Genomic DNA, 9,379 nt, shown 5'->3' on the forward strand with positions numbered 1-9,379 from the left:
TCTGCACTGAATGGTGAAAGGGGGGCGGGGGTGAGCGCATGCAGGCATCATATTTACTGGAGCTTTGGGGTGCCTTCACCATGGCTGCTCACATACCCATTTTTCTGGCTGTAACAACCTAGAGTCAGTGCACAGGTGTTTTTAGCGTCCCAGGATTAAGTAAACTTGACGTCACTATGCACAACATTTAGATTACGACAGCCCAAGATGGCAACTGCCATGAACTGAATATAAAATTGCCTATAAGCATGCATTGTGCAATTGAATGCCTGTTAATTCTGTAATGCCACTATCATGAAATTGACTGGCATGGTTTGCTTGAAACTGAAAACATGTTCGATCCTCAGTTGTGGCAGACTCACTTCACTATAACATATTTGATAATGCATGTGCAGATTGTGAAGGAATTGAAGCCGGTGTTACTCTTGGTGAGAATCCCAGTCATGCTCATTAGAAATTATAGCTAAGGCTATATATACATTACTTCAGTTGAGATCGACTAATGTTGAGATAGAAGCTCAGCTGTGGCACATAGGTACAGTTAGTTATTTGGGGTTTAGTGGTGCAAAAGCGACTAAGGCTATGCTGCGCCAAACACAAGGTGTTATGAGTAAAAATTTAAAAACAGCAAAGGCTGTGTTGGTCTATAGCCTGTTTAAATAGCCGGTATCGTCTAGAAATTTAAAAAGGTCTGGTAATGGCACTAGTGCATCATCTCCTAATACTAAGGCAGGGTGTAACGGTATGTGTAACTTGTATAAGTTTTGCAAAAGGTTTCGTCTCTCTGTTTCGATATGTTTACATGTTAGTAAAATGTGCATCACTGTGAGCGGTTCTTGGCAGTTCTCGCATATTGGTGGGTCTTCTTTTGTGAGCAAAAAATTGTGTGTGAGGTGTGTATGCCCAATCCGTAGTCGACATAAAACTACTTCAAAGAAACGTTCCTGATGACTACATGACTTCCATTCGCCAAGTACGGGTTTAGTGAGATGTAGCTTGTTGTTTGTACAATGGTCCCATTCGTGTTGCCATTTTGATCTCAGGGCCTCCCGAATTGCGCGGATACAATCTTTATATGGGAGTGTTGTGTTTGTTATGTCTTTGTGTGCTGCCATTGACGCGCATCTATCAGCTTCTTCATTACCCGGTATTCCAACATGGCTTGGTACCCAGCAAAACCTGATTGATCTGCCATATTTGTTTGATCTTACTAGGGTTAAAATATCCCCTAACAAGGGCTCACATTCAGATTTAACATGTAGAGCCTTCAGTGTGCTTAAGGAGTCAGTGTATATGACTGTGTTTTCGTGTTTGTCAGCGATGATCTTTTTAACAACAGTCCATATTGCGTAGACTTCGGCCGTGTAAACAGAGGCGTGCTGTGGTAGTCTAATACTTGTTTCCCAATTTTTTGTCACGACCCCCACGCCAACGTGTTCTTTTGTTTTAGAGCCATCAGTGTAATATTCTGTGTAATTTTTATATTTGTCCTGAAGAGCGCGGAATTCTTGTATGATGTGTTCGTGTGGGGTGTCATTTTTCTTTAGAGGGGTTAATGCCAAGTCACATAACTCTATGAATTCGCACCACGGGGGTAATCGTTGTGGCTTTTTAGCAACCTGAAGGACCTCATGAGGAATGTCATAATCGCGACAGTATTCCTCATATCGCAGCAGAAGTGGTCTAATCATGTTCGGTTTATTTGTGTAGTGTAAGCGTGAGTTGCACTGTGTGACGATGTTGTAGCATATGTGTTGTGGTGATGACTGGATTCTGAGTATATAGGAAAATGTTAGTAGCGCCCTGCGCTGCTGTAAAGGAGGCTCATTACATTCAGTGTATAAACTCTGGACAGGTGATGTTCTGTAAGCACCACTTGCCAGTCGTAGTCCAAGGTTATGAATTGGATCAAGTCGTCGGATGTAAGATGGTCTGGCTGAACCATATATGATGCTACCATAGTCTAATATGCTGCGTACTAAAGAGCGGTATATGTGTAACAGGCATTTACGGTCAGAGCCCCAGCGCTTCCGGGGCAAGACTTTGAGGATGTTAAGTGCATTATTCCCTTTAATTTTAAGACTATTCATGTGCGCCAGAAAGTTCAACTTTTTATCAAACAGAATACCCAGAAACTTGTGTTCTTGTTTTACCGGTAGGACGGCTTCCTGTAACTTAAGGGTGGGTTCTGGTTGTAGGCCTCGTTTTTGTGAAAAGACAACACTAATAGTTTTTTCAGTTGAGAAACGAAACCCGTTTTCAGATGCCCGCTGTGTGAGTTTGTTTAATGTGATTTGAGTTTGCCGTTCGCAGGTTTCCATGTTCGATGCACGACACGCAATTTGTAAATCATCCACATATAACGAGTGCATTACAGAGGGTGGGATTACCTTATTTAAGGAGTTCATTTTTACTACAAACAGTGTTGTGCTTAATACACATCCCTGTGGTACACCATTTACCTGAATGAATATGCGTGACAGCACCGTTCCTAAACGCACTTGAAAGGTTCGGTCGGACATGAAATCAGCTAGACATTTAAGCATTCTACCGCAGATCCCTAAATCCGCTAAATCCCTCAAAATACCAAACCTCCATGTTGTGTCGTACGCTTTTTCTAAGTCGAAGACTGCGAGACAATACTGTTTGTGTAGAAAAGCAGTACGTATCTCGTGTTCTAACCGGACTAGATGGTCTGTTGTAGAGCACCCTTTCTTGTACCCACTCTGATGGTTGTCCAGCAGGTTCTCTGTTTCAAGGACGTATGTCAATCTTATGTTTATAATTGTTTCATATGACTTTGCAAGACAGCTTGTGAGTGCTATAGGCCTGTAGCTGGTTGCTGTTGTAGGATGCTTTCCAGCTTTCAAGAAAGGGATTATAATTGCTTTCTTCCACTCATTCGGCATTTTTCCCGTTTCCCAGATTACATTGAAGAAGCGAAGTAAGGTATCCACTGCTTTAGGGGAGAGATGTGCGAGCATTGTACAATGTACTCTGTCCGGACCGGGAGCTGTCTTTTTGCCAGAAGTGAGTACCCTGTTGAGTTCTTGGAGTGTTAAGGGGGTGTTATAAGACCTCTCGGAACTTCCTGTTGTCGGAAGCTTTTGTTTTTCTGCTGATAGCTTATATTTTTGAAATTTAGGAGAAAAGTTTACCGAGCTTGATATGTCATAAAAATGCTGCCCTAATATGTTTTCTTGATCTTCTAAGTTTGTTTGCTTGCCTGGGGGTGAGAGTATGGGGATCGTGTAAGGAGTGTAGTTCCCTCTAAACTTACGAAGTTGATCCCACATTCTTTTGGATGTTATCGAGCTATTTATGGATGATATATAATTTTTCCATGACTGTCTTTCGGCTTGCCTGCGTGTGTACCCGGCTTTCGCTTTTTTGAAAAATAGGAGGTTATCTTGTGTTGGGTATCGCCGAAAGATACCCCACGCTTTGTTTTGTAGCTTTTTAGTTTCTGTACATCCGTTCGTCCACCAGGGCTTTAATTTTTTCCCTAGAACGCCAGAGGATTGAGGGATTGTCTGTTCTGCTGCAGCAAGTATACAAGCAGTAATTTTTTCATTTAGTTCATCTATAGTTAATCCATCTGGTATGTCATCCAGACTGGCTTTTTCGGTGAAGAGAGGCCAGTCTGCTAGATGAAGTTTCCAACGGGGTGATCTCAATGGTATGGTGGGGAAAGGAGATGTGTTTTTAATAATAGAAGGCATATGGTCACTACCGTAAGGATTCTCGATAACACTCCATTGGAAGTCGTTAAATATAGATGGGGAGCACAGCGCCAGGTCAAGACAGCTCATAGCTCCTGTGCTTGGGGAACAGTAAGTTGCAGCACCAGTGTTTAACAGGCATACGTCATTTGTTAAGATAAAATCTTGAAGTGTTTGTCCCCTGGTGTCATTTGTTTTGCTACCCCATAACGTGTTATGTGCATTAAAATCACCCGCGATTAAAAAAGGTTCTGGTAGCTGGTTTAAAATTAGCTCTAGGTCTCTTACAGTAAAATGTGAGTGTGGTGGAATGTATAGTGAACAAATGGTGATGGTTTTGTGTGCTAAAATGGTCACAGCAACGGCTTCTATGTGACTGTTAATGGCAGCTTCCCTCACTGCGATACCTCCTTGCAGAACAATGGCTACACCACCCGAAAGTCGGCTCGCCTGGGTACGGTCTCGTCGTACCACAGTGAAGCCTTTTAAAAAATTTTTATGTTTTTCGCCTAGGTTTCTTTCCTGCAAGCACAAGGCCACAGGAGAGAAGTTGCTTAGCATGTCTTTGATGTCACCTAGGTTACGTAGGAGTCCTCTACAATTCCAGTGGATAATAAAAGCCATGTTCAAGCAGAAAGGTAAAAAATGGCATTACGAGTGAATAGAGATAAGAAAGATGTTTGGTGACATAGACCTAAAGAAGGCTAATATAAAAAAGAGCGATAACCTTTACGATATCACTTTCTTAATTAGCGTGGTTATTGGGACTTTGTCCCTCGTTGCGCGCTCGAGAGAGCGCTTGTCCTTCGGCGTCGACGACACCGGGGCTTTTGAGTCGACCTCCATCGCTCTCCCTGAGGCGCTGGAGGACCGAGAGTTGGGCGCCGAGATACGTGTCTCGGGCCTTGGGGTTCGATTGATTTTAGGACCCAGCGGGACTGGTGTCCGCGGGTCCTTCGAAGAGGATGGAGCAGTGCTGACTGCTTCCACCACGGGGGCGGGAGGGGTCACTGCAGAGCCACTGTGTGTGGGCCCGCAGGAATCCTGAGGCCTCTGTGACGCTGCCCCCACCTGCGTCACTTCGGCGTAACTTCTTCTCGAAAGGTAAGACAGTCGCTTTCTTGCTTCATAGAATGAGATTTTTTCTTTCACAGTTAGTGCAATTACTTCTTTTTCTTTTTTCCAGCAAGGGCAGGACCGCGAGTAAGCTGCATGGTCCCCTTTGCAGTTTACACAGTGTAGAGAAGAAGTGCAATTGTCAGATTGGTGATCATTTGAGCTGCATTTAGCACAGGTTGTTTGTCCTCGGCATGCGTGTGAAGCATGTCCAAACCTTTGACACTTGAAACATCGTCCGGGGTTCGGGATATATGGCCTGACATTTACTTTAACATATCCTGCATTGAGAGAGGTAGGCATTTCGCTTGTTCCAAAGGTGAGTATTACATGTTTTGTCGGGATTTCTTGATCGTTTCTGCGGATGAGAATTCTTTGTACTTTGGTCACGTTTTGTTCCTGGAAACCCTCCAGCAGTTCCTCATCGCTCAAGCCAAGGAAGTCCTCCTCGGATATCACCTCTACTTGTGTTTAGAGTTCTGTGGGCAGAAATTGTAACTGTGGCATCACCAATACTGGTAAGTTCTGAGAGCTTTTGTACTTGATCTTTATCATTTAGTTCTAGGAGGAGGTCCCCGCTCGACATTTTTGAGGCTTTATAAGTCGGTCCAATTTTGTCTTTTAGGCACTTGGCTACCAGGAAAGGAGACAGCTTTCTCACGGGTGTGTTGTTTTCACTATGGACTACATGATACTTGGGGAATGCTGGGGTGTTGCTCCGAAAGGAGAACTGGAATGTTGCTTCGGTGCGGTCTCTTTTCAGAGGCCGATCATAGACGACAGAGGTTTGCGCTGCAATAAGATGTATATGTTCGGCAACAGCGCCGACCACCCACCACGGAGCCCAACGAGGGGACGCGGCAGAGTTTGTACACAAGTCTGCACGACGCCAGTCGTACGCCGCTACTATAAACAAATATGGTGTACCCAAGGTAGGATAGCCACACACGGTTAACCCTTGCCGCCAGGGAGAATGGAAGTAAATGGAAGAAAGTAGAAGACAGGACAGGCTAAAAAGTGTGAGAGAGAGACTAAGATTGGGGAGAGAGAGACAGGAAAAGGCGACTACCGATTTCCCCCGGGTGGGTCAGTCCGGGGGTGCCGTCTACGCGAAGCGGAGGCCAAAGAGGTGTGTTGCCTCCACCGAGGGGCCGTAAAGGTCCACACACCCGGCATCGGCTCAACCTCAAGGATCCTCTTTTCCCCGGACACGGCTAAGCCGCGCACGGCTACACGCGGGAGGGTCCAACCCTCGTGTGCTCGGGTACGTGGTGGCGCAACACACCAAACGCCTGCTTTCGCAGACGCCCCTGCGGGGCAAGCTCCGACTCTGATGATGCATTAATTCCAGCAAAACAGCTGAAAAGTGCAATGAAAGAAGTTCAATACTGCAAGATGCAGGTCAAAGAAGAGCGAAAACACAGTGGTGCTCTTAAAGAGCAAGTAGACTTCCTGCAAGCTCAAGTTGTGAGCTGGCTGACATGTTGTGAGTTGACAAATTTACATTTTGCTTTTACTCCTGCCTTTCTTTGAAGCTGCATGTAGTGCAATATGTTTAAGCCTAAATTGTATACTTAAATAAGCACTGCCTTTGTGTTTACAGTTCAGGAAACATTGGACACCATGAGGACGGAAGCACGTAAGCGTGTGATGTAAATTATTGAATACTTGATTGCAGGAGAATACATAGTAATAAGAAATTGTGTTTAGACTAATACATATGTACTATATGTCAATGTTGCTGTGGTATTTTCAGGAGCTGGAGGGGGTGTGCAGATGCCTCCAGGTCAAGGGCTTCCTCAGGGTGATGACATCGGAAAAGACGCATGTATGTGTAACACTGTGTTGTGCTAAAGGACTTTGGTTGCATTGTGATTTGCTTGCAGCAGCGACTTCATTCAGCGCAGCTTCATAACACTGCTATGAAGCTCTGAATGTGCAAGTGTTTCATGGCAAGTGAGAAGTGTTCTATTGTTATCACAGTGCAGGATGCAATAATCTGAAGGACAACCTTTTGATACATTGTCTCTACTATGTCTCTACTACATTGTCACTATGTTCGAAATGCTATAAAAAGTGTAATTATTTCTGCTGCATTCTATTCAAGGGCAGTCAACTCCTTGTAATATTGTGCTTTGTTGTATGCAGCAGTAGGTCGATATTGTGTGATCTTGGCAGCTTTCCTGTTAATCGCAAACCTGTGTTGAATTCTGTACAAAGAAAAATAGGTGATTACAACAAAGTCTCTTATTGTGTAAATCTGCTATTCCTATGCTCAACCTTACCTAATTGTGTATGGTTCAAAATTATATACGCAGGCATTAGAACTGGGGAGCCCAGTTGCCCAGAGGAGCTCAGGGTGCCATCTGGCGAAAGTCCAGAGCATGCCACAGGTACTTTACTTTTGTGCTGAACCACTTCCTGCCCTTTTCAGATTAGAGGTTTAGTTATAACACTTTTATTGCGATAGCAATTACATGGACACTTCAACCGGATTTTTATCGTCGTCGTCGCCATCGCCGTGAGGTTCCGTATAGATTCCAAGGGCGATAAAATCGTCGCCGCGCACCGTATGCGCGCGGTGGACGCGTGCTATCACGGAGGGCGAACTCCCCCGCGCGCTATCACGAAGAGCGAACGCACGCACGGCGGAAAGCAAACGCGACCATCGCGCGAAAGCCGGGGGGGGGGGGGGGGGGTATGGGAGGCAGGGAGGCGGGGCGGCGCTGTGCTCCGGCACCAAAGGCGTATCTGCCACTCAATGTCCCACGCGAAAGCAACAAAGCGGGAAGTCAGCGCGGGAAGGAGGGGGGGGGGGGGCAGCTTCTCCTCTGCACAACTTGCCCTGCGTTGGCGGTCGCCCGCACCGTCTTTTCTCTCCACACGGATCTGACCTTTGTATGCGCTGCGCATTTGCCGCTCAGTTTTCGTTGAAGCGACAGACCGCACGAGCCTTCGCCCGCTGCGGCGTTTTGACAGTCGTTGTCTGCGGTCATTCAGTGTGATCTATTCATGTTTGCTTGTGCGCGCTGACACCACGATTGTTAATTCAGTTAGTAAGCGAATGTGTCCAAGTTTATGCAGCCGACAAAACCACTATACCTACTCCGAATAACTCTCTACTAATTTGCTATTGCAATCGATGCTTCGCCTTTCGGGCGAAACTGTGACATTTTTTTTAAATGTTAGGTTCTCAAAGCTCTTCAAAGGAGTGTGCAACTGCGCATGTATTTACATCATTCTCAACAACTCCTGATGGACGTGTAAGTAGTCTTCAAGCAGCATTCTAAAAACTTAGTTTGCTTATGACTCCAAACTTTTGTTTTTTGGCATATCATTTGTTTTACTTCCACCTCTGCAATGGCATTTTTGTTACTGCCCTACAAGCTGCGAAGCTTTTCAGTAATAAGAAGCTCTCAATTCTTGTGCGGGAAGCCGCACAAGTAATTTGGGGTATCGAGACCCTGTCACAGCGCTCAATAAGTGGTAGACTGGGACCCACAAGACACGGTGAAGGCGAGCCATGCAAACAATTATCACCTGATAAGTTGGACGCTGTGTATGGCGAGTTTTTCCTTGGTAGGCTTATGTACTTGAATTATGCTTACTAATTTATTTCTTTCCTTTTAGCATGCCTGTCCCACTGGGAGGGGGGGGGGGGGACACAGTGTTGACACCTCAGTGGCATCAGAAAAAGTGCTGCGCACTTTGAGTGAAAAACCTAAGATGTAAAAAAAAAGCTGCGCATTTGCAATTATGAAGTCGTCCTAACAAAAGGCCCACAAGGACAGTTGCAATAAAGTGTGTCCTGTTTTAGAATCTGACTTTTTCTTTAATATGTGTACCTGAGCTGATCATAAATTTCAGTGAAGGTACTCCAATAATTACGCAGGTTAACCAGCTGTAAGCTCTGCATTTTTGTTGATGATGTGTGGTGTTTTATGGCGCAAGGGCCAGTTATGGCCAAAGAGCGCCATGCCAGTGTTTGTGAGTGTGCAGTGGAGCGATGAATTCTGAGTAGATGAAGCGTGGCTGTAAAGGGGCCTAAAAATAATCGCTGTAAAGTGAATGAATGAATGAATGTGTGTGGTTTAGTGGCGCAAGGGCCAGGTGTGGCCAAAGAGCGCCATGCCAGTGTTTGTTAGTTCGCAGTGAAGTGATGAATTCTGAGAAGTAGATGTGACGGGGCTGTAAAGGGGCCTAAAAATAATCGCTGTAAAGTGCGTAAAAATATACATGTACTAAAATCATGGCAATGACTAATGATGTGTACTATGAAATGAGGAATGCATTCAGAAAGAAGAATTATACATTTAAAATATTTAAGATACAGTAATTGGCAAGAAGCACTACTACCTAAACAGAGCCCTTGAACCACAAGGGCCTGGAGGCATGTGCTATAAAAAACTATCACAGCAACATCCTCTGGAGAGAGGATGCGCTACGAACTTATTGGGCTAATAACATGTAGCACAACATCATTAAAAAAATCGAGGACTGCTTTGGCATTAAAAAGCGGTTCTTCACCAATAAACACATGG

The sequence above is a fragment of the Dermacentor silvarum genome, chromosome 10 (genome assembly GCF_013339745.2).
Source record: "Dermacentor silvarum isolate Dsil-2018 chromosome 10, BIME_Dsil_1.4, whole genome shotgun sequence".
Taxonomy (NCBI): Eukaryota; Metazoa; Arthropoda; class Arachnida; order Ixodida; family Ixodidae; genus Dermacentor; species Dermacentor silvarum.